Here is a 22,739-nt window from a genome sequence, read left to right as displayed (position 1 = left end):
TATCACAAATGAGTCCAGACTGCATCGAGAAAACATGGAGCTGCTTGGTGCAGGAATAGCAGCTGCGGTGACTGGCACATGCAGGCATATAAGCAGACAATTGTGTAGGCAGGGCTTGATTTGCTTTTCATTTTATTGGTGGAACATGCATTTTTATTACTCCTCAGGAAGAGGATTGGACTGTGACAGTGGAAAGAGAGAAAAGGAGGGTGAACCAAAGGTGATTTTCAATTTTAAGTGTGAAAAATGAAGGATATTGTATGCCTTTTTATCTTTTGGTGTGTTCCATTTGTAGTCAAAACTCTATTCTAATTTACACAGCAACCGGGATTGAACTCAGATTTTGAACTCTAAATCTCTGAGAACCTCATGTACCCCAAGTTAGGATTCCAAGATGGCTGCCACCATACAAACACTGCTACACACACTTGTATTTGGCTTGTTATCTCAGAGTAAATCAGTTGAATTGAATTGTGTATTTTTTAACTGTAGACATGTTACTATGCTGTTTGTGTGCACCAAATATCATGTTTCTTCATAATTCTGATGCAAATGGAATATTCAGCAAAGGGCCACATGTTGTCCATCCAGTGTCTTGGGTCTCTCTGTTGTTGGTCAATATAAATAAATGTTTAAATGTGTTTATGTTTGCTGTGTTACCATCAATGGCTTTCTGTTTTGAGTGTGTCTCTCTTTCCTTATTTTTTTCTTAATTCACATGTATGTATGTTTTGTTGTTTAAAGATGCTTACAATGGCTGCTTCAAGAAAGTATGTCTGCTCATTGTGAAAATAATTGCAGTTGCTACTGCATTGAGTACAGACTTCATCCACTGCAGAAATTGATATTGTTAAAGTGTTAAATTGTATTTGGAAGATTTGTTGTGCTTTATCACACACTTTATTTTGGCACCAATTTAATACTGTCCCTCCAGGGTACAGACTGCCATGGATTTGTTGGTGATTTAGAGGAAAAATGTGTTTCCTCCTTTTGAGGGAGCAGTTGATGACTCTCACAAGTTCATAGCTGCCTCTTTCAACCATGCAATGGTTTATTTCCGTCAGAGTGAAAATCAGTCTATCATCTAACAAGCTGTAGCGAGTCATGCCTCTCTGTGAGGAGCACATATGCATTCAAGAAGTTAGATGAACAGCCAGTGTTGCCCATATTCCCATTGCCCATATATGTTCAGAACAAGGTAAATATGAATACATGAACTCCAAATCAAACAAACATTGTGGAATCATTTGTTTACAGTATTTGACAGTGAATAAAGTGAACCCAAGTAGAGAAGCAAACTAATGAGGCAGAAGAGAGTGAGTTGAGTATATTACCATGTGTGGCTGTGGCTATGGCATGGTTCATTCTTTAACCAGGTCGTCGGTCTCTGTAGGCTCCGGAGACGTCACTGACAACCACTGTTTACAATTAACTGCATCTAATTAACACTGGACACAATTAGAAACAGTGTCTGAACTTTAGCCTCAAACACATTTGTCTTGTTAAATTTTTCTAAATGGGACAAGGGATGAGGAAATGGAAATCAATGGGTATGAATAATGGGATCAATTCTACTGCAGGTACACACACACACACACACCAATTGCAAAGGTCATTAAAGGGATGTTGGTGGAAGTGGTATCAATGTCTTATGATATTAAATATGAAAGGTCAGAAAATGGTTTGGACTTGTTGACCGACCAACTGTCCATAGCACATCATCTACATCCTTTACACTTATTACTTTTATAAATATTTCTTCATATACTCAACTATTTTTTGCTCACGTCACATCGTTGACATCGATTAAACATATTGCTGAGGCTGATGGATTAGAGTACTTGATTCTGTTTGGTCAGTTAGGATATTCTACAGTGTATTTATGTACAGCACACAGCTATGAACAATATGACAGACCATTGCTAGGATGAGATCAAATATCACAAATTAATACATTGAAAATATTACCATTTCATACACAAATACATGTTCACATGCAATGAAAACATGCAAGACAAATGTAACAGTAAGGTTATCTCTGATTTGGTCTGTTGTGTCATGGTCTGTCTGTAGACAATGTGTCCATCAGGGTTGTTTCTGTTTTGATTTTTTTTTCTGTTTCTGTTAAAGTGACACAATGTAGTATTTTCTCTTGAGCTCTGCCCACAGTTGGTAAATTGTATTGTATTGTTCAAAAAACAAACAAAAGAACATCAAATATATGTTACTGTGCATTTGTTGCCAAGCCAACAAATATGATTAGAAATTAATTTCTAAAAAAAAAAAACAAAACAAGAAATTAACAACAGTGCTTTAGTTTCGATAGCTTGCATTTTTAACCTGGCTTACACAACCTATTGCTGACTATGTGCATATTGTTTGAATCACTTGATTTATTAATGAGATTAACAGGAGGAAGAGATTCAATTCATCCATCAATCAATACATTTTCTATTGTTTTATACTCCATACGAGGTTCGCTGGGGGGTGCTGTACCACTCCCAGCTGGCACAGGGCGAAAGGCGGGGTACACCCTGGACAGTTCGCCCATGCCACATGTAGAGACAAACATTCACTCTCACACCAACATTCAATCGAGAGTGTCCACTTTACCTAATCCACATTTTGCATGTTTTTGGAATTTGGGAGGAAGCCTGAGAATCCGGAGAAAACCCATGCAAACACAGGGAGAACATACAAACTCAAGTGACAGGTGGCGCCCACTTGCTCAAACCTTAAGACAACAGTCCGTGCACACAATACTAGTGATGGTGGTCAATCCTTGGTGTGCTGAAATCTTCCTTGTCTTTATAACTTTTGGGCAGACAGCAGAGGGAAACACTTCTTCAGGGTAAACGTTCTTCTTCCTGAAGCTGAAAAAGCTGAAAAGTGAAGCCCTTCCACAGGTAGTGTGGCCGAGGGGTCCAAGGCGCTGGATTTAGGCTCCAGTCTCTGAGGAGGCGTGGGTTCAAATCCCACCACTGCCATATGACAATAATTGTTTGAAAGGCTTTCTCTCAGAGCCATAATTTGTGTCCTACCACACTTTGAAGGAGTTCTGTAAAACGTTGCGTGTGGCTGTGGCTTGCGAGTCGTGCCTCACGACGTAGCTTGTTAAAGTCTTGTCGTCGATTACCTAAAAGTTGAACACTTGTCATCCAGGGCACGGAGAGGTCCCTGTACACCGTTAGCTTAATCCGTTGTACCTGCACCAGTGTGAAGCTTGCCAACAGACACCAGGCTGTCTTACTGTCTGAATCTCTCCTTTGGCTTAGCAATGTTGGGAGTTGCATGTGTAAACGTGGCTGGTGGTGCTGCACTGGGAGACATTGTTACCTCCAAGCAAAAAAAGACCACCGATTTGAACAACTGACATACTCTGCCACCAGTCTTGCTTGTGGCTTTCTTTTTTTATTGTACGAAGCGGACTTTCATGGCCAGTATGGGGGTTGAACCCATGACCTTGGCGTTATTAGCACCACGCTCTGACCATCTGAGCTAACCGGCCCCTTGTAGTGAGTGTTTGACAAGGTATTTGGCTATCTTCCAGTTGGGTTTCACAGACTAAACAGGCTCAAGTAGGCTGCTGCTGGTGGTGAATCTGCACGTATAACTTAATGTGTATACATGATCGACCTACTGACCTACTGAAGAAGAGTTTGCCCAACTCTTGTTCTCATTTGACACAGTCGTCATCAGCAGAGTGGCGCAGCGGAAGCGTGCTGGGCCCATAACCCAGATGTCGATGGATCGAAACCATCCTCTGCTAAGGCAAGGCTGTGTGTTGTCTGAGAGAATTGCTGACGCTCGTCAAGACAGACAAGTGACAGGTGGCGCCCACTTGCTCAAACCTTAAGACAACAGTCCGTGCACACAATACTAGTGATGGTGGTCAATCCTTGGTGTGCTGAAATCTTCCTTGTCTTTATAACTTTTGGGCAGACAGCAGAGGGAAACACTTCTTCAGGGTAAACGTTCTTCTTCCTGAAGCTGAAAAAGCTGAAAAGTGAAGCCCTTCCACAGGTAGTGTGGCCGAGGGGTCCAAGGCGCTGGATTTAGGCTCCAGTCTCTGAGGAGGCGTGGGTTCAAATCCCACCACTGCCATATGACAATAATTGTTTGAAAGGCTTTCTCTCAGAGCCATAATTTGTGTCCTACCACACTTTGAAGGAGTTCTGTAAAACGTTGCGTGTGGCTGTGGCTTGCGAGTCGTGCCTCACGACGTAGCTTGTTAAAGTCTTGTCGTCGATTACCTAAAAGTTGAACACTTGTCATCCAGGGCACGGAGAGGTCCCTGTACACCGTTAGCTTAATCCGTTGTACCTGCACCAGTGTGAAGCTTGCCAACAGACACCAGGCTGTCTTACTGTCTGAATCTCTCCTTTGGCTTAGCAATTTTGGGAGTTGCATGTGTAAACGTGGCTGGTGGTGCTGCACTGGGAGACATTGTTACCTCCAAGCAAAAAAAGACCACCGATTTGAACAATTGACATACTCTGCCACCAGTCTTGCTTGTGGCTTTCTTTTTTTATTGTACGAAGCGGACTTTCATGGCCAGTATGGGGGTTGAACCCATGACCTTGGCGTTATTAGCACCACGCTCTGACCATCTGAGCTAACCGGCCCCTTGTAGTGAGTGTTTGACAAGGTATTTGGCTATCTTCCAGTTGGGTTTCACAGACTAAACAGGCTCAAGTAGGCTGCTGCTGGTGGTGAATCTGCACGTATAACTTAATGTGTATACATGATCGACCTACTGACCTACTGAAGAAGAGTTTGCCCAACTCTTGTTCTCATTTGACACAGTCGTCATCAGCAGAGTGGCGCAGCGGAAGCGTGCTGGGCCCATAACCCAGATGTCGATGGATCGAAACCATCCTCTGCTAAGGCAAGGCTGTGTGTTGTCTGAGAGAATTGCTGACGCTCGTCAAGACAGACAAGTGACAGGTGGCGCCCACTTGCTCAAACCTTAAGACAACAGTCCGTGCACACAATACTAGTGATGGTGGTCAATCCTTGGTGTGCTGAAATCTTCCTTGTCTTTATAACTTTTGGGCAGACAGCAGAGGGAAACACTTCTTCAGGGTAAACGTTCTTCTTCCTGAAGCTGAAAAAGCTGAAAAGTGAAGCCCTTCCACAGGTAGTGTGGCCGAGGGGTCCAAGGCGCTGGATTTAGGCTCCAGTCTCTGAGGAGGCGTGGGTTCAAATCCCACCACTGCCATATGACAATAATTGTTTGAAAGGCTTTCTCTCAGAGCCATAATTTGTGTCCTACCACACTTTGAAGGAGTTCTGTAAAACGTTGCGTGTGGCTGTGGCTTGCGAGTCGTGCCTCACGACGTAGCTTGTTAAAGTCTTGTCGTCGATTACCTAAAAGTTGAACACTTGTCATCCAGGGCACGGAGAGGTCCCTGTACACCGTTAGCTTAATCCGTTGTACCTGCACCAGTGTGAAGCTTGCCAACAGACACCAGGCTGTCTTACTGTCTGAATCTCTCCTTTGGCTTAGCAATTTTGGGAGTTGCATGTGTAAACGTGGCTGGTGGTGCTGCACTGGGAGACATTGTTACCTCCAAGCAAAAAAAGACCACCGATTTGAACAATTGACATACTCTGCCACCAGTCTTGCTTGTGGCTTTCTTTTTTTATTGTACGAAGCGGACTTTCATGGCCAGTATGGGGGTTGAACCCATGACCTTGGCGTTATTAGCACCACGCTCTGACCATCTGAGCTAACCGGCCCCTTGTAGTGAGTGTTTGACAAGGTATTTGGCTATCTTCCAGTTGGGTTTCACAGACTAAACAGGCTCAAGTAGGCTGCTGCTGGTGGTGAATCTGCACGTATAACTTAATGTGTATACATGATCGACCTACTGACCTACTGAAGAAGAGTTTGCCCAACTCTTGTTCTCATTTGACACAGTCGTCATCAGCAGAGTGGCGCAGCGGAAGCGTGCTGGGCCCATAACCCAGATGTCGATGGATCGAAACCATCCTCTGCTAAGGCAAGGCTGTGTGTTGTCTGAGAGAATTGCTGACGCTCGTCAAGACAGACAAGTGACAGGTGGCGCCCACTTGCTCAAACCTTAAGACAACAGTCCGTGCACACAATACTAGTGATGGTGGTCAATCCTTGGTGTGCTGAAATCTTCCTTGTCTTTATAACTTTTGGGCAGACAGCAGAGGGAAACACTTCTTCAGGGTAAACGTTCTTCTTCCTGAAGCTGAAAAAGCTGAAAAGTGAAGCCCTTCCACAGGTAGTGTGGCCGAGGGGTCCAAGGCGCTGGATTTAGGCTCCAGTCTCTGAGGAGGCGTGGGTTCAAATCCCACCACTGCCATATGACAATAATTGTTTGAAAGGCTTTCTCTCAGAGCCATAATTTGTGTCCTACCACACTTTGAAGGAGTTCTGTAAAACGTTGCGTGTGGCTGTGGCTTGCGAGTCGTGCCTCACGACGTAGCTTGTTAAAGTCTTGTCATCGATTACCTAAAAGTTGAACACTTGTCATCCAGGGCACGGAGAGGTCCCTGTACACCGTTAGCTTAATCCGTTGTACCTGCACCAGTGTGAAGCTTGCCAACAGACACCAGGCTGTCTTACTGTCTGAATCTCTCCTTTGGCTTAGCAATTTTGGGAGTTGCATGTGTAAACGTGGCTGGTGGTGCTGCACTGGGAGACATTGTTACCTCCAAGCAAAAAAAGACCACCGATTTGAACAATTGACATACTCTGCCACCAGTCTTGCTTGTGGCTTTCTTTTTTTATTGTACGAAGCGGACTTTCATGGCCAGTATGGGGGTTGAACCCATGACCTTGGCGTTATTAGCACCACGCTCTGACCATCTGAGCTAACCGGCCCCTTGTAGTGAGTGTTTGACAAGGTATTTGGCTATCTTCCAGTTGGGTTTCACAGACTAAACAGGCTCAAGTAGGCTGCTGCTGGTGGTGAATCTGCACGTATAACTTAATGTGTATACATGATCGACCTACTGACCTACTGAAGAAGAGTTTGCCCAACTCTTGTTCTCATTTGACACAGTCGTCATCAGCAGAGTGGCGCAGCGGAAGCGTGCTGGGCCCATAACCCAGATGTCGATGGATCGAAACCATCCTCTGCTAAGGCAAGGCTGTGTGTTGTCTGAGAGAATTGCTGACGCTCGTCAAGACAGACAAGTGACAGGTGGCGCCCACTTGCTCAAACCTTAAGACAACAGTCCGTGCACACAATACTAGTGATGGTGGTCAATCCTTGGTGTGCTGAAATCTTCCTTGTCTTTATAACTTTTGGGCAGACAGCAGAGGGAAACACTTCTTCAGGGTAAACGTTCTTCTTCCTGAAGCTGAAAAAGCTGAAAAGTGAAGCCCTTCCACAGGTAGTGTGGCCGAGGGGTCCAAGGCGCTGGATTTAGGCTCCAGTCTCTGAGGAGGCGTGGGTTCAAATCCCACCACTGCCATATGACAATAATTGTTTGAAAGGCTTTCTCTCAGAGCCATAATTTGTGTCCTACCACACTTTGAAGGAGTTCTGTAAAACGTTGCGTGTGGCTGTGGCTTGCGAGTCGTGCCTCACGACGTAGCTTGTTAAAGTCTTGTCATCGATTACCTAAAAGTTGAACACTTGTCATCCAGGGCACGGAGAGGTCCCTGTACACCGTTAGCTTAATCCGTTGTACCTGCACCAGTGTGAAGCTTGCCAACAGACACCAGGCTGTCTTACTGTCTGAATCTCTCCTTTGGCTTAGCAATTTTGGGAGTTGCATGTGTAAACGTGGCTGGTGGTGCTGCACTGGGAGCCATTGTTACCTCCAAGCAAAAAAAGACCACCGATTTGAACAATTGACATACTCTGCCACCAGTCTTGCTTGTGGCTTTCTTTTTTTATTGTACGAAGCGGACTTTCATGGCCAGTATGTGGGTTGAACCCATGACCTTGGCGTTATTAGCACCACGCTCTGACCATCTGAGCTAACCGGCCCCTTGTAGTGAGTGTTTGACAAGGTATTTGGCTATCTTCCAGTTGGGTTTCACAGACTAAACAGGCTCAAGTAGGCTGCTGCTGGTGGTGAATCTGCACGTATAACTTAATGTGTATACATGATCGCCCTACTGACCTACTGAAGAAGAGTTTGCCCAACTCTTGTTCTCATTTGACACAGTCGTCATCAGCAGAGTGGCGCAGCGGAAGCGTGCTGGGCCCATAACCCAGACGTCGATGGATCGAAACCATCCTCTGCTAAGGCAAGGCTGTGTGTTGTCTGAGAGAATTGCTGACGCTCGTCAAGACAGACAAGTGACAGGTGGCGCCCACTTGCTCAAACCTTAAGACAACAGTCCATGCACACAATACTAGTGATGGTGGTCAATCCTTGGTGTGCTGAAATCTTCCTTGTCTTTATAACTTTTGGGCAGACAGCAGAGGGAAACACTTCTTCAGGGTAAACGTTCTTCTTCCTGAAGCTGAAAAAGCTGAAAAGTGAAGCCCTTCCACAGGTAGTGGGGCCGAGGGGTCCAAGGCGCTGGATTTAGGCTCCAGTCTCTGAGGAGGCGTGGGTTCAAATCCCACCACTGCCATATGACAATAATTGTTTGAAAGGCTTTCTCTCAGAGCCATAATTTGTGTCCTACCACACTTTGAAGGAGTTCTGTAAAACGTTGCGTGTGGCTGTGGCTTGCGAGTCGTGCCTCACGACATAGCTTGTTAAAGTCTTGTCATCGATTACCTAAAAGTTGAACACTTGTCATCCAGGGCACGGAGAGGTCCCTGTACACCGTTAGCTTAATCCGTTGTACCTGCACCAGTGTGAAGCTTGCCAACAGCCACCAGGCTGTCTTACTGTCTGAATCTCTCCTTTGGCTTAGCAATTTTGGGAGTTGCATGTGTAAACGTGGCTGGTGGTGCTGCACTGGGAGACATTGTTACCTCCAAGCAAAAAAAGACCACCGATTTGAACAATTGACATACTCTGCCACCAGTCTTGCTTTTTTTATTGTACGAAGCGGACTTTCATGGCCAGTATGGGGGTTGAACCCATGACCTTGGCGTTATTAGCACCACGCTCTGACCATCTGAGCTAACCGGCCCCTTGTAGTGAGTGTTTGACAAGGTATTTGGCTATCTTCCAGTTGGGTTTCACAGACTAAACAGGCTCAAGTAGGCTGCTGCTGGTGGTGAATCTGCACGTATAACTTAATGTGTATACATGATCGACCTACTGACCTACTGAAGAAGAGTTTGCCCAACTCTTGTTCTCATTTGACACAGTCGTCATCAGCAGAGTGGCGCAGCGGAAGCGTGCTGGGCCCATAACCCAGACGTCGATGGATCGAAACCATCCTCTGCTAAGGCAAGGCTGTGTGTTGTCTGAGAGAATTGCTGACGCTCGTCAAGACAGACAAGTGACAGGTGGCGCCCACTTGCTCAAACCTTAAGACAACAGTCCATGCACACAATACTAGTGATGGTGGTCAATCCTTGGTGTGCTGAAATCTTCCTTGTCTTTATAACTTTTGGGCAGACAGCAGAGGGAAACACTTCTTCAGGGTAAACGTTCTTCTTCCTGAAGCTGAAAAAGCTGAAAAGTGAAGCCCTTCCACAGGTAGGGTGGCCGAGGGGTCCAAGGCGCTGGATTTAGGCTCCAGTCTCTGAGGAGGCGTGGGTTCAAATCCCACCACTGCCATATGACAATAATTGTTTGAAAGGCTTTCTCTCAGAGCCATAATTTGTGTCCTACCACACTTTGAAGGAGTTCTGTAAAACGTTGCGTGTGGCTGTGGCTTGCTAGAAGTCGGCTCTCACGCAGCACGAAGCTTGTTAAAAGTCTTGTTGCCGACACCTAAAAGTTGGAATACTGTCATCCAGGGCAACGGAGAGGTCCCTGCACAATCAAGTATTTAATCCGTTGTACCTGCAATTCAGTGTGAAGCTTGCCAACAGACACCTGTAGGCTGTCTTACTGTCTGAATCTCCTTTGGCTTAATTTTGGGAGCTGCATGTAAACGTGGCTGGTGGTGCTGCACTGGGAGACATTGTTACCTCCAAGCAAAAAAAGACCACCGATTTGAACAATTGACATACTCTGCCACCAGTCTTGCTTTTTTTATTGTACGAAGCGGACTTTCATGGCCAGTATGGGGGTTGAACCCATGACCTTGGCGTTATTAGCACCACGCTCTGACCATCTGAGCTAACCGGCCCCTTGTAGTGAGTGTTTGACAAGGTATTTGGCTATCTTCCAGTTGGGTTTCACAGACTAAACAGGCTCAAGTAGGCTGCTGCTGGTGGTGAATCTGCACGTATAACTTAATGTGTATACATGATCGACCTACTGACCTACTGAAGAAGAGTTTGCCCAACTCTTGTTCTCATTTGACACAGTCGGCATCAGCAGAGTGGCGCAGCGGAAGCGTGCTGGGCCCATAACCCAGATGTCGATGGATCGAAACCATCCTCTGCTAAGGCAAGGCTGTGTGTTGTCTGAGAGAATTGCTGGACGCCGCCAAGACAGACAAGCGACAGGTGGCTCTCACTTGCTCAAACCTTAAGACAACGTCCGTGTGCACACAAATACTAGTGATGGTGGTCAACTTGGTGTGCTGGAAATCTTCCTTGTCTTTATAACTGGGCAGACAGCAGAGGGAAACACTTCTTCAGGGTAAACGCTTCTTCTTCCTGGAAGCTGAAAAAAGCTGAAAAGTGAAGCCCTTCCACAGGTAGTGTGTGGGCTTTAGGGGTCTAAGGCTGGATTTAGGCTCCAGTCTCTGAGAGGAGTATGGGTTCAAATCCCACCTCACTGCCATATGACAATAATTGTTTGAAAGGCTTCTCAGAGCCATAATTTCTGTGTCCTACCACACTTGAAGGAGTTCTGTGAAACGCTATGCGGTGGCTGTGGGTTTATAGTCGCGGCCTCACGACGTAGCTTGTTAAAGTCTTGTCGTCGATTACCTAAAAGTTGAACACTTGTCATCCAGGGCACGGAGAGGTCCCTGTACACCGTTAGCTTAATCCGTTGTACCTGCACCAGGGTGAAGCTTGCCAACAGACACCAGGCTGTCTTACTGTCTGAATCTCTCCTTTGGCTTAGCAATTTTGGGAGTTGCATGGGTAAACGTGGCTGGTGGTGCTGCACTGGGAGACATTGTTACCTCCAAGCAAAAAAAGACCACCGATATGAACAATTGACATACTCTGCCACCAGTCTTGCTTGTGGCTTTCTTTTTTTATTGTACGAAGCGGACTTTCATGGCCAGTATGGGGGTTGAACCCATGACCTTGGCGTTATTAGCACCACGCTCTGACCATCTGAGCTACCCGGCCCCTTGTAGTGAGTGTTTGACAAGGTATTTGGCTATCTTCCAGTTGGGTTTCACAGACTAAACAGGCTCAAGTAGGCTGCTGCTGGTGGTGAATCTGCACGTATAACTTAATGTGTATACATGATCGACCTACTGACCTACTGAAGAAGAGTTTGCCAAACTCTTGTTCTCATTTGACACAGTCGTCATCAGCAGAGTGGCGCAGCGGAAGCGTGCTGGGCCCATAACCCAGATGTCGATGGATCGAAACCATCCTCCGCTACAAGGCAAGGCTGTGTGTTGTCTGAGAGAATTGCTGACGCTCGTCAAGACAGACAAGTGACAGGTGGCGCCCACTTGCTCAAACCTTAAGACAACAGTCCGTGCACACAATACTAGTGATGGTGGTCAATCCTTGGTGTGCTGAAATCTTCCTTGTCTTTATAACTTTTGGTCAGACAGCAGAGGGAAACACTTCTTCAGGGTAAACGTTCTTCTTCCTGAAGCTGAAAAAGCTGAAAAGTGAAGCCCTTCCACAGGTAGTGTGGCCGAGGGGTCCAAGGCGCTTGATTTAGGCTCCAGTCTCTGAGGAGGCGTGGGTTCAAATCCCACCACTGCCATATGACAATAATTGTTTGAAAGGCTTTCTCTCAGAGCCATAATTTGTGTCCTACCACACTTTGAAGGAGTTCTGTAAAACGTTGCGTGTGGCTGTGGCTTGCGAGTCGTGCCTCACGACGTAGCTTGTTAAAGTCTTGTCGTCGATTACCTAAAAGTTGAACACTTGTCATCCAGGGCACGGAGAGGTCCCTGTACACCGTTAGCTTAATCCGTTGTACCTGCACCAGTGTGAAGCTTGCCAACAGACACCAGGCTGTCTTACTGTCTGAATCTCTCCTTTGGCTTAGCAATTTTGGGAGTTGCATGTGTAAACGTGGCTGGTGGTGCTGCACTGGGAGACATTGTTACCTCCAAGCAAAAAAAGACCACCGATTTGAACAATTGACATACTCTGCCACCAGTCTTGCTTGTGGCTTTCTTTTTTTATTGTACGAAGCGGACTTTCATGGCCAGTATGGGGGTTGAACCCATGACCTTGGCGTTATTAGCACCACGCTCTGACCATCTGAGCTAACCGGCCCCTTGTAGTGAGTGTTTGACAAGGTATTTGGCTATCTTCCAGTTGGGTTTCACAGACTAAACAGGCTCAAGTAGGCTGCTGCTGGTGGTGAATCTGCACGTATAACTTAATGTGTATACATGATCGACCTACTGACCTACTGAAGAAGAGTTTGCCCAACTCTTGTTCTCATTTGACACAGTCGTCATCAGCAGAGTGGCGCAGCGGAAGCGTGCTGGGCCCATAACCCAGATGTCGATGGATCGAAACCATCCTCTGCTAAGGCAAGGCTGTGTGTTGTCTGAGAGAATTGCTGACGCTCGTCAAGACAGACAAGTGACAGGTGGCGCCCACTTGCTCAAACCTTAAGACAACAGTCCGTGCACACAATACTAGTGATGGTGGTCAATCCTTGGTGTGCTGAAATCTTCCTTGTCTTTATAACTTTTGGGCAGACAGCAGAGGGAAACACTTCTTCAGGGTAAACGTTCTTCTTTTTGAAGCTGAAAAAGCTGAAAAGTGAAGCCCTTCCACAGGTAGTGTGGCCGAGGGGTCCAAGGCGCTGGATTTAGGCTCCAGTCTCTGAGGAGGCGTGGGTTCAAATCCCACCACTGCCATATTACAATAATTGTTTGAAAGGCTTTCTCTCAGAGCCATAATTTGTGTCCTACCACACTTTGAAGGAGTTCTGTAAAACGTTGCGTGTGGCTGTGGCTTGCGAGTCGTGCCTCACGCCGTAGCTTGTTAAAGTCTTGTCGTCGATTACCTAAAAGTTGAACACTTGTCATCCAGGGCACGGAGAGGTCCCTGTACACCGTTAGCTTAATCCGTTGTACCTGCACCAGTGTGAAGCTTGCCAACAGACACCAGGCTGTCTTACTGTCTGAATCTCTCCTTTGGCTTAGCAATTTTGGGAGTTGCATGTGTAAACGTGGCTGGTGGTGCTGCACTGGGAGACATTGTTACCTCCAAGCAAAAAAAGACCACCGATATGAACAATTGACATACTCTGCCACCAGTCTTGCTTGTGGCTTTCTTTTTTTATTGTACGAAGCGGACTTTCATGGCCAGTATGGGGGTTGAACCCATGACCTTGGCGTTATTAGCACCACGCTCTGACCATCTGAGCTAACCGGCCCCTTGTAGTGAGTGTTTGACAAGGTATTTGGCTATCTTCCAGTTGGGTTTCACAGACTAAACAGGCTCAAGTAGGCTGCTGCTGGTGGTGAATCTGCACGTATAACTTAATGTGTATACATGATCGACCTACTGACCTACTGAAGAAGAGTTTGCCCAACTCTTGTTCTCATTTGACACAGTCGTCATCAGCAGAGTGGCGCAGCGGAAGCGTGCTGGGCCCATAACCCAGATGTCGATGGATCGAAACCATCCTCTGCTAAGGCAAGGCTGTGTGTTGTCTGAGAGAATTGCTGACGCTCGTCAAGACAGACAAGTGACAGGTGGCGCCCACTTGCTCAAACCTTAAGACAACAGTCCGTGCACACAATACTAGTGATGGTGGTCAATCCTTGGTGTGCTGAAATCTTCCTTGTCTTTATAACTTTTGGTCAGACAGCAGAGGGAAACACTTCTTCAGGGTAAACGTTCTTCTTCCTGAAGCTGAAAAAGCTGAAAAGTGAAGCCCTTCCACAGGTAGTGTGGCCGAGGGGTCCAAGGCGCTTGATTTAGGCTCCAGTCTCTGAGGAGGCGTGGGTTCAAATCCCACCACTGCCATATGACAATAATTGTTTGAAAGGCTTTCTCTCAGAGCCATAATTTGTGTCCTACCACACTTTGAAGGAGTTCTGTAAAACGTTGCGTGTGGCTGTGGCTTGCGAGTCGTGCCTCACGACGTAGCTTGTTAAAGTCTTGTCGTCGATTACCTAAAAGTTGAACACTTGTCATCCAGGGCACGGAGAGGTCCCTGTACACCGTTAGCTTAATCCGTTGTACCTGCACCAGTGTGAAGCTTGCCAACAGACACCAGGCTGTCTTACTGTCTGAATCTCTCCTTTGGCTTAGCAATTTTGGGAGTTGCATGTGTAAACGTGGCTGGTGGTGCTGCACTGGGAGACATTGTTACCTCCAAGCAAAAAAAGACCACCGATATGAACAATTGACATACTCTGCCACCAGTCTTGCTTGTGGCTTTCTTTTTTTATTGTACGAAGCGGACTTTCATGGCCAGTATGGGGGTTGAACCCATGACCTTGGCGTTATTAGCACCACGCTCTGACCATCTGAGCTAACCGGCCCCTTGTAGTGAGTGTTTGACAAGGTATTTGGCTATCTTCCAGTTGGGTTTCACAGACTAAACAGGCTCAAGTAGGCTGCTGCTGGTGGTGAATCTGCACGTATAACTTAATGTGTATACATGATCGACCTACTGACCTACTGAAGAAGAGTTTGCCCAACTCTTGTTCTCATTTGACACAGTCGTCATCAGCAGAGTGGCGCAGCGGAAGCGTGCTGGGCCCATAACCCAGATGTCGATGGATCGAAACCATCCTCTGCTAAGGCAAGGCTGTGTGTTGTCTGAGAGAATTGCTGACGCTCGTCAAGACAGACAAGTGACAGGTGGCGCCCACTTGCTCAAACCTTAAGACAACAGTCCATGCACACAATACTAGTGATGGTGGTCAATCCTTGGTGTGCTGAAATCTTCCTTGTCTTTATAACTTTTGGGCAGACAGCAGAGGGAAACACTTCTTCAGGGTAAACGTTCTTCTTCCTGAAGCTGAAAAAGCTGAAAAGTGAAGCCCTTCCACAGGTAGTGGGGCCGAGGGGTCCAAGGCGCTGGATTTAGGCTCCAGTCTCTGAGGAGGCGTGGGTTCAAATCCCACCACTGCCATATGACAATAATTGTTTGAAAGGCTTTCTCTCAGAGCCATAATTTGTGTCCTACCACACTTTGAAGGAGTTCTGTAAAACGTTGCGTGTGGCTGTGGCTTGCGAGTCGTGCCTCACGACGTAGCTTGTTAAAGTCTTGTCGTCGATTACCTAAAAGTTGAACACTTGTCATCCAGGGCACGGAGAGGTCCCTGTACACCGTTAGCTTAATCCGTTGTACCTGCACCAGTGTGAAGCTTGCCAACAGACACCAGGCTGTCTTACTGTCTGAATCTCTCCTTTGGCTTAGCAATGTTGGGAGTTGCATGTGTAAACGTGGCTGGTGGTGCTGCACTGGGAGACATTGTTACCTCCAAGCAAAAAAAGACCACCGATTTGAACAACTGACATACTCTGCCACCAGTCTTGCTTGTGGCTTTCTTTTTTTATTGTACGAAGCGGACTTTCATGGCCAGTATGGGGGTTGAACCCATGACCTTGGCGTTATTAGCACCACGCTCTGACCATCTGAGCTAACCGGCCCCTTGTAGTGAGTGTTTGACAAGGTATTTGGCTATCTTCCAGTTGGGTTTCACAGACTAAACAGGCTCAAGTAGGCTGCTGCTGGTGGTGAATCTGCACGTATAACTTAATGTGTATACATGATCGACCTACTGACCTACTGAAGAAGAGTTTGCCCAACTCTTGTTCTCATTTGACACAGTCGTCATCAGCAGAGTGGCGCAGCGGAAGCGTGCTGGGCCCATAACCCAGATGGCGATGGATCGAAACCATCCTCTGCTAAGGCAAGGCTGTGTGTTGTCTGAGAGAATTGCTGACGCTCGTCAAGACAGACAAGTGACAGGTGGCGCCCACTTGCTCAAACCTTAAGACAACAGTCCGTGCACACAATACTAGTGATGGTGGTCAATACTTGGTGTGCTGAAATCTTCCTTGTCTTTATAACTTTTGGGCAGACAGCAGAGGGAAACACTTCTTCAGGGTAAACGTTCTTCTTCCTGAAGCTGAAAAAGCTGAAAAGTGAAGCCCTTCCACAGGTAGTGTGGCCGAGGGGTCCAAGGCGCTGGATTTAGGCTCCAGTCTCTGAGGAGGCGTGGGTTCAAATCCCACCACTGCCATATGACAATAATTGTTTGAAAGGCTTTCTCTCAGAGCCATAATTTGTGTCCTACCACACTTTGAAGGAGTTCTGTAAAACGTTGCGTGTGGCTGTGGCTTGCGAGTCGTGCCTCACGACGTAGCTTGTTAAAGTCTTGTCGTCGATTACCTAAAAGTTGAACACTTGTCATCCAGGGCACGGAGAGGTCCCTGTACACCGTTAGCTTAATCCGTTGTACCTGCACCAGTGTGAAGCTTGCCAACAGACACCAGGCTGTCTTACTGTCTGAATCTCTCCTTTGGCTTAGCAATGTTGGGAGTTGCATGTGTAAACGTGGCTGGTGGTGCTGCACTGGGAGACATTGTTACCTCCAAGCAAAAAAAGACCACCGATTTGAACAATTGACATACTCTGCCACCAGTCTTGCTTGTGGCTTTCTTTTTTTATTGTACGAAGCGGACTTTCATGGCCAGTATGGGGGTTGAACCCATGACCTTGGCGTTATTAGCACCACGCTCTGACCATCTGAGCTAACCGGCCCCTTGTAGTGAGTGTTTGACAAGGTATTTGGCTATCTTCCAGTTGGGTTTCACAGACTAAACAGGCTCAAGTAGGCTGCTGCTGGTGGTGAATCTGCACGTATAACTTAATGTGTATACATGATCGACCTACTGACCTACTGAAGAAGAGTTTGCCCAACTCTTGTTCTCATTTGACACAGTCGTCATCAGCAGAGTGGCGCAGCGGAAGCGTGCTGGGCCCATAACCCAGATGGCGATGGATCGAAACCATCCTCTGCTAAGGCAAGGCTGTGTGTTGTCTGAGAGAATTGCTGACGCTCGTCAAGACAGACAAGTGACAGGTGGCGCCCACTTGCTCAAACCTTAAGACAACAGTCCGTGCACACAATACTAGTGATGGTGGCCAATCCTTGGTGTGCTGAAATCTTCCTTGTCTTTATAACTTTTGGGCAGACAGCAGAGGGAAACACTTCTTCAGGGTAAACGTTCTTCTTCCTGAAGCTGAAAAAGCTGAAAAGTGAAGCCCTTCCACAGGTAGTGTGGCCGAGGGGTCCAAGGCGCTGGATTTAGGCTCCAGTCTCTGAGGAGGCGTGGGTTAAAATCCCACCACTGCCATATGACAATAATTGTTTGAAAGGCTTTCTCTCAGAGCCATAATTTGTGTCCTACCACACTTTGAAGGAGTTCTGTAAAACGTTGCGTGTGGCTGTGGCTTGCGAGGCGTGCCTCACGACGTAGCTTGTTAAAGTCTTGTCGTCGATTACCTAAAAGTTGAACACTTGTCATCCAGGGCACGGAGAGGTCCCTGTACACCGTTAGCTTAATCCGTTGTACCTGCACCAGTGTGAAGCTTGCCAACAGACACCAGGCTGTCTTACTGTCTGAATCTCTCCTTTGGCTTAGCAATTTTGGGAGGTGCATGTGTAAACGTGGCTGGTGGTGCTGCACTGGGAGACATTGTTACCTCCAAGCAAAAAAAGACCACCGATTTGAACAATTGACATACTCTGCCACCAGTCTTGCTTGTGGCTTTCTTTTTTTATTGTACGAAGCGGACTTTCATGGCCAGTATGGGGGTTGAACCCATGACCTTGGCGTTATTAGCACCACGCTCTGACCATCTGAGCTACCCGGCCCCTTGTAGTGAGTGTTTGACAAGGTATTTGGCTATCTTCCAGTTGGGTTTCACAGACTAAGTTGGGTTTCACAGACTACACAGGCTCAAGTAGGCTGCTGCTGGTGGTGAATCTGCACGTATAACTTAATGTGTATACATGATCGACCTACTGACCTACTGAAGAAGAGTTTGCCCAACTCTTGTTCTCATTTGACACTGATGCTGTCATGTAAGTGGGCATAGCGGGCGATGGAGGCCCCGCCAGATAATACCGTGGATCAGCGAAATGCGGCGTATCCTCTGCTAAGGCAAGGCACGGTGTGTTGTCTGGTTTGGCGGCGGCTATAAGACGAATAAGTGACAGGTGGCGCCCTTGCTCAAACTTAAGACAACAGTCGTGCACGTAATACCTAGTGATGGTGGTCAATCCTTGGTGTGCTGTCTTCCTTGTCTTTTGGGCGAACCTTGAAGCTTACTTCAGGAGTAGCTTTAATAGCTTCTTCCTGAAGCTGAGAAAAAGCGCCAGGGTAACCCCTTCCACAGGTAGTGTGGCCGAGGGTCCAAGCTGAATTGAAGCTCCAGTCTCTGAGGAAGCGTGGGTTCCAAATTTCACTGCCATAAACAATAATTGTTTGGCTTTCTCTCAGGGAGCCATAATTTGTGTCCTACCACACTTTGAAGGAGTTCTGTAAAACGTTGCGTGTGGCTGGGGCTTGCGAGTCGTGCCTCACGACGTAGCTTGTTAAAGTCTTGTCGTCGATTACCTAAAAGTTGAACACTTGTCATCCAGGGCACGGAGAGGTCCCTGTACACCGTTAGCTTAATCCGTTGTACCTGCACCAGTGTGAAGCTTGCCAACAGACACCAGGCTGTCTTACTGTCTGAATCTCTCCTTTGGCTTAGCAATTTTGGGAGTTGCATGTGTAAACGTGGCTGGTGGTGCTGCACTGGGAGACATTGTTACCTCCAAGCAAAAAAAGACCACCGATTTGAACAATTGACATACTCTGCCACCAGTCTTGCTTGTGGCTTTCTTTTTTTATTGTACGAAGCGGACTTTCATGGCCAGTATGGGGGTTGAACCCATGACCTTGGCGTTATTAGCACCACGCTCTGACCATCTGAGCTAACCGGCCCCTTGTAGTGAGTGTTTGACAAGGTATTTGGCTATCTTCCAGTTGGGTTTCACAGACTAAACAGGCTCAAGTAGGCTGCTGCTGGTGGTGAATCTGCACGTATAACTTAATGTGTATACATGATCGACCTACTGACCTACTGAAGAAGAGTTTGCCCAACTCTTGTTCTCATTTGACACAGTCGTCATGGCGCAGCGGAAGCGTGCTGGGCCCATAACCCAGATGTCGATGGATCGAAACCATCCTCTGCTAAGGCAAGGCTGTGTGTTGTCTGAGAGAATTGCTGACGCTCGTCAAGACAGACAAGTGACAGGTGGCGCCCACTTGCTCAAACCTTAAGACAACAGTCCGTGCACACAATACTAGTGATGGTGGTCAATCCTTGGTGTGCTGAAATCTTCCTTGTCTTTATAACTTTTGGGCAGACAGCAGAGGGAAACACTTCTTCAGGGTAAACGTTCTTCTTCCTGAAGCTGAAAAAGCTGAAAAGTGAAGCCCTTCCACAGGTAGTGTGGCCGAGGGGTCCAAGGCGCTGGATTTAGGCTCCAGTCTCTGAGGAGGCGTGGGTTCAAATCCCACCACTGCCATATGACAATAATTGTTTGAAAGGCTTTCTCTCAGAGCCATAATTTGTGTCCTACCACACTTTGAAGGAGTTCTGTAAAACGTTGCGTGTGGCTGTGGCTTGCGAGTCGTGCCTCACGACATAGCTTGTTAAAGTCTTGTCATCGATTACCTAAAAGTTGAACACCTTGTCATCCAGGGCACGGAGAGGTCCCTGTACACCGTTAGCTTAATCCGTTGTACCTGCACCAGTGTGAAGCTTGCCAACAGACACCAGGCTGTCTTACTGTCTGAATCTCTCCTTTGGCTTAGCAATTTTGGGAGTTGCATGTGTAAACGTGGCTGGTGGTGCTGCACTGGGAGACATTGTTACCTCCAAGCAAAAAAAGACCACCGATTTGAACAATTGACATACTCTGCCACCAGTCTTGCTTGTGGCTTTCTTTTTTTATTGTACGAAGCGGACTTTCATGGCCAGTATGGGGGTTGAACCCATGACCTTGGCGTTATTAGCACCACGCTCTGACCATCTGAGCTAACCGGCCCCTTGTAGTGAGTGTTTGACAAGGTATTTGGCTATCTTCCAGTTGGGTTTCACAGACTAAACAGGCTCAAGTAGGCTGCTGCTGGTGGTGAATCTGCACGTATAACTTAATGTGTATACATGATCGACCTACTGACCTACTGAAGAAGAGTTTGCCCAACTCTTGTTCTCATTTGACACAGTCGTCATCAGCAGAGTGGCGCAGCGGAAGCGTGCTGGGCCCATAACCCAGATGTCGATGGATCGAAACCATCCTCTGCTAAGGCAAGGCTGTGTGTTGTCTGAGAGAATTGCTGACGCTCGTCAAGACAGACAAGTGACAGGTGGCGCCCACTTGCTCAAACCTTAAGACAACAGTCCGTGCACACAATACTAGTGATGGTGGTCAATCCTTGGTGTGCTGAAATCTTCCTTGTCTTTATAACTTTTGGGCAGACAGCAGAGGGAAACACTTCTTCAGGGTAAACGTTCTTCTTCCTGAAGCTGAAAAAGCTGAAAAGTGAAGCCCTTCCACAGGTAGTGTGGCCGAGGGGTCCAAGGCGCTGGATTTAGGCTCCAGTCTCTGAGGAGGCGTGGGTTCAAATCCCACCACTGCCATATGACAATAATTGTTTGAAAGGCTTTCTCTCAGAGCCATAATTTGTGTCCTACCACACTTTGAAGGAGTTCTGTAAAACGTTGCGTGTGGCTGTGGCTTGCGAGTCGTGCCTCACGACATAGCTTGTTAAAGTCTTGTCATCGATTACCTAAAAGTTGAACACCTGTCATCCAGGGCACGGAGAGGTCCCTGTACACCGTTAGCTTAATCCGTTGTACCTGCACCAGTGTGAAGCTTGCCAACAGACACCAGGCTGTCTTACTGTCTGAATCTCTCCTTTGGCTTAGCAATTTTGGGAGTTGCATGTGTAAACGTGGCTGGTGGTGCTGCACTGGGAGACATTGTTACCTCCAAGCAAAAAAAGACCACCGATTTGAACAATTGACATACTCTGCCACCAGTCTTGCTTGTGGCTTTCTTTTTTTATTGTACGAAGCGGACTTTCATGGCCAGTATGGGGGTTGAACCCATGACCTTGGCGTTATTAGCACCACGCTCTGACCATCTGAGCTAACCGGCCCCTTGTAGTGAGTGTTTGACAAGGTATTTGGCTATCTTCCAGTTGGGTTTCACAGACTAAACAGGCTCAAGTAGGCTGCTGCTGGTGGTGAATCTGCACGTATAACTTAATGTGTATACATGATCGACCTACTGACCTACTGAAGAAGAGTTTGCCAAACTCTTGTTCTCATTTGACACAGTCGTCATCAGCAGAGTGGCGCAGCGGAAGCGTGCTGGGCCCATAACCCAGATGTCGATGGATCGAAACCATCCTCTGCTAAGGCAAGGCTGTGTGTTGTCTGAGAGAATTGCTGACGCTCGTCAAGACAGACAAGTGACAGGTGGCGCCCACTTGCTCAAACCTTAAGACAACAGTCCGTGCACACAATACTAGTGATGGTGGTCAATCCTTGGTGTGCTGAAATCTTCCTTGTCTTTATAACTTTTGGGCAGACAGCAGAGGGAAACACTTCTTCAGGGTAAACGTTCTTCTTCCTGAAGCTGAAAAAGCTGAAAAGTGAAGCCCTTCCACAGGTAGTGTGGCCGAGGGGTCCAAGGCGCTGGATTTAGGCTCCAGTCTCTGAGGAGGCGTGGGTTCAAATCCCACCACTGCCATATGACAATAATTGTTTGAAAGGCTTTCTCTCAGAGCCATAATTTGTGTCCTACCACACTTTGAAGGAGTTCTGTAAAACGTTGCGTGTGGCTGTGGCTTGCGAGTCGTGCCTCACGACGTAGCTTGTTAAAGTCTTGTCGTCGATTACCTAAAAGTTGAACACTTGTCATCCAGGGCACGGAGAGGTCCCTGTACACCGTTAGCTTAATCCGTTGTACCTGCACCAGTGTGAAGCTTGCCAACAGACACCAGGCTGTCTTACTGTCTGAATCTCTCCTTTGGCTTAGCAATTTTGGGAGTTGCATGTGTAAACGTGGCTGGTGGTGCTGCACTGGGAGACATTGTTACCTCCAAGCAAAAAAAGACCACCGATTTGAACAATTGACATACTCTGCCACCAGTCTTGCTTGTGGCTTTCTTTTTTTATTGTACGAAGCGGACTTTCATGGCCAGTATGGGGGTTGAACCCATGACCTTGGCGTTATTAGCACCACGCTCTGACCATCTGAGCTAACCGGCCCCTTGTAGTGAGTGTTTGACAAGGTATTTGGCTATCTTCCAGTTGGGTTTCACAGACTAAACAGGCTCAAGTAGGCTGCTGCTGGTGGTGAATCTGCACGTATAACTTAATGTGTATACATGATCGACCTACTGACCTACTGAAGAAGAGTTTGCCCAACTCTTGTTCTCATTTGACACAGTCGTCATCAGCAGAGTGGCGCAGCGGAAGCGTGCTGGGCCCATAACCCAGATGTCGATGGATCGAAACCATCCTCT

The 22,739-nt window shown here is 47.1% G+C and overlaps 34 non-coding genes across 34 annotated transcripts; 16 read left to right on the top strand and 18 right to left on the bottom strand.

Annotated features, from left to right (window-relative positions):
- Positions 1–2,905: 2,905 nt before the first annotated feature.
- Positions 2,906–2,987, top strand: trnal-uag. The gene has a single exon. It is a non-coding gene; the product is annotated as a tRNA-Leu (tRNA).
- A 447-nt stretch (positions 2,988–3,434) lies between these two features.
- trnai-aau lies at positions 3,435–3,508 on the bottom strand. Its single transcript has one exon. It is a non-coding gene; the product is annotated as a tRNA-Ile (tRNA).
- Positions 3,509–4,022: 514 nt separating this feature from the next.
- Positions 4,023–4,104, top strand: trnal-uag. Its single transcript has one exon. It is a non-coding gene; the product is annotated as a tRNA-Leu (tRNA).
- A 447-nt stretch (positions 4,105–4,551) lies between these two features.
- On the bottom strand, positions 4,552–4,625 carry trnai-aau. Its single transcript has one exon. It is a non-coding gene; the product is annotated as a tRNA-Ile (tRNA).
- Positions 4,626–5,139: 514 nt separating this feature from the next.
- On the top strand, positions 5,140–5,221 carry trnal-uag. The gene has a single exon. It is a non-coding gene; the product is annotated as a tRNA-Leu (tRNA).
- Positions 5,222–5,668: 447 nt separating this feature from the next.
- trnai-aau lies at positions 5,669–5,742 on the bottom strand. The gene has a single exon. It is a non-coding gene; the product is annotated as a tRNA-Ile (tRNA).
- Positions 5,743–6,256: 514 nt separating this feature from the next.
- On the top strand, positions 6,257–6,338 carry trnal-uag. Its single transcript has one exon. It is a non-coding gene; the product is annotated as a tRNA-Leu (tRNA).
- Positions 6,339–6,785: 447 nt separating this feature from the next.
- On the bottom strand, positions 6,786–6,859 carry trnai-aau. The gene has a single exon. It is a non-coding gene; the product is annotated as a tRNA-Ile (tRNA).
- Positions 6,860–7,373: 514 nt separating this feature from the next.
- On the top strand, positions 7,374–7,455 carry trnal-uag. The gene has a single exon. It is a non-coding gene; the product is annotated as a tRNA-Leu (tRNA).
- Positions 7,456–7,902: 447 nt separating this feature from the next.
- trnai-aau lies at positions 7,903–7,976 on the bottom strand. The gene has a single exon. It is a non-coding gene; the product is annotated as a tRNA-Ile (tRNA).
- A 514-nt stretch (positions 7,977–8,490) lies between these two features.
- On the top strand, positions 8,491–8,572 carry trnal-uag. The gene has a single exon. It is a non-coding gene; the product is annotated as a tRNA-Leu (tRNA).
- Positions 8,573–9,008: 436 nt separating this feature from the next.
- On the bottom strand, positions 9,009–9,082 carry trnai-aau. Its single transcript has one exon. It is a non-coding gene; the product is annotated as a tRNA-Ile (tRNA).
- Positions 9,083–9,596: 514 nt separating this feature from the next.
- trnal-uag lies at positions 9,597–9,678 on the top strand. The gene has a single exon. It is a non-coding gene; the product is annotated as a tRNA-Leu (tRNA).
- Positions 9,679–10,121: 443 nt separating this feature from the next.
- trnai-aau lies at positions 10,122–10,195 on the bottom strand. The gene has a single exon. It is a non-coding gene; the product is annotated as a tRNA-Ile (tRNA).
- Positions 10,196–11,244: 1,049 nt separating this feature from the next.
- Positions 11,245–11,318, bottom strand: trnai-aau. Its single transcript has one exon. It is a non-coding gene; the product is annotated as a tRNA-Ile (tRNA).
- Positions 11,319–11,834: 516 nt separating this feature from the next.
- Positions 11,835–11,916, top strand: trnal-uag. The gene has a single exon. It is a non-coding gene; the product is annotated as a tRNA-Leu (tRNA).
- A 447-nt stretch (positions 11,917–12,363) lies between these two features.
- On the bottom strand, positions 12,364–12,437 carry trnai-aau. Its single transcript has one exon. It is a non-coding gene; the product is annotated as a tRNA-Ile (tRNA).
- A 514-nt stretch (positions 12,438–12,951) lies between these two features.
- trnal-uag lies at positions 12,952–13,033 on the top strand. Its single transcript has one exon. It is a non-coding gene; the product is annotated as a tRNA-Leu (tRNA).
- A 447-nt stretch (positions 13,034–13,480) lies between these two features.
- On the bottom strand, positions 13,481–13,554 carry trnai-aau. Its single transcript has one exon. It is a non-coding gene; the product is annotated as a tRNA-Ile (tRNA).
- Positions 13,555–14,068: 514 nt separating this feature from the next.
- On the top strand, positions 14,069–14,150 carry trnal-uag. The gene has a single exon. It is a non-coding gene; the product is annotated as a tRNA-Leu (tRNA).
- Positions 14,151–14,597: 447 nt separating this feature from the next.
- Positions 14,598–14,671, bottom strand: trnai-aau. The gene has a single exon. It is a non-coding gene; the product is annotated as a tRNA-Ile (tRNA).
- A 514-nt stretch (positions 14,672–15,185) lies between these two features.
- trnal-uag lies at positions 15,186–15,267 on the top strand. Its single transcript has one exon. It is a non-coding gene; the product is annotated as a tRNA-Leu (tRNA).
- A 447-nt stretch (positions 15,268–15,714) lies between these two features.
- Positions 15,715–15,788, bottom strand: trnai-aau. The gene has a single exon. It is a non-coding gene; the product is annotated as a tRNA-Ile (tRNA).
- A 514-nt stretch (positions 15,789–16,302) lies between these two features.
- Positions 16,303–16,384, top strand: trnal-uag. Its single transcript has one exon. It is a non-coding gene; the product is annotated as a tRNA-Leu (tRNA).
- A 447-nt stretch (positions 16,385–16,831) lies between these two features.
- On the bottom strand, positions 16,832–16,905 carry trnai-aau. Its single transcript has one exon. It is a non-coding gene; the product is annotated as a tRNA-Ile (tRNA).
- Positions 16,906–17,419: 514 nt separating this feature from the next.
- Positions 17,420–17,501, top strand: trnal-uag. Its single transcript has one exon. It is a non-coding gene; the product is annotated as a tRNA-Leu (tRNA).
- Positions 17,502–17,948: 447 nt separating this feature from the next.
- trnai-aau lies at positions 17,949–18,022 on the bottom strand. The gene has a single exon. It is a non-coding gene; the product is annotated as a tRNA-Ile (tRNA).
- A 1,043-nt stretch (positions 18,023–19,065) lies between these two features.
- trnai-aau lies at positions 19,066–19,139 on the bottom strand. The gene has a single exon. It is a non-coding gene; the product is annotated as a tRNA-Ile (tRNA).
- A 505-nt stretch (positions 19,140–19,644) lies between these two features.
- On the top strand, positions 19,645–19,726 carry trnal-uag. Its single transcript has one exon. It is a non-coding gene; the product is annotated as a tRNA-Leu (tRNA).
- Positions 19,727–20,174: 448 nt separating this feature from the next.
- Positions 20,175–20,248, bottom strand: trnai-aau. The gene has a single exon. It is a non-coding gene; the product is annotated as a tRNA-Ile (tRNA).
- Positions 20,249–20,762: 514 nt separating this feature from the next.
- On the top strand, positions 20,763–20,844 carry trnal-uag. The gene has a single exon. It is a non-coding gene; the product is annotated as a tRNA-Leu (tRNA).
- A 447-nt stretch (positions 20,845–21,291) lies between these two features.
- On the bottom strand, positions 21,292–21,365 carry trnai-aau. The gene has a single exon. It is a non-coding gene; the product is annotated as a tRNA-Ile (tRNA).
- A 514-nt stretch (positions 21,366–21,879) lies between these two features.
- trnal-uag lies at positions 21,880–21,961 on the top strand. The gene has a single exon. It is a non-coding gene; the product is annotated as a tRNA-Leu (tRNA).
- A 447-nt stretch (positions 21,962–22,408) lies between these two features.
- Positions 22,409–22,482, bottom strand: trnai-aau. The gene has a single exon. It is a non-coding gene; the product is annotated as a tRNA-Ile (tRNA).
- Positions 22,483–22,739: the final 257 nt, after the last annotated feature.

Source organism: Solea senegalensis, linkage group LG12 (genome assembly GCF_019176455.1).
Source record: "Solea senegalensis isolate Sse05_10M linkage group LG12, IFAPA_SoseM_1, whole genome shotgun sequence".
NCBI classification, from domain to species: Eukaryota; Metazoa; Chordata; class Actinopteri; order Pleuronectiformes; family Soleidae; genus Solea; species Solea senegalensis.
This window is presented reverse-complemented; position numbering and strand designations above follow the sequence as displayed.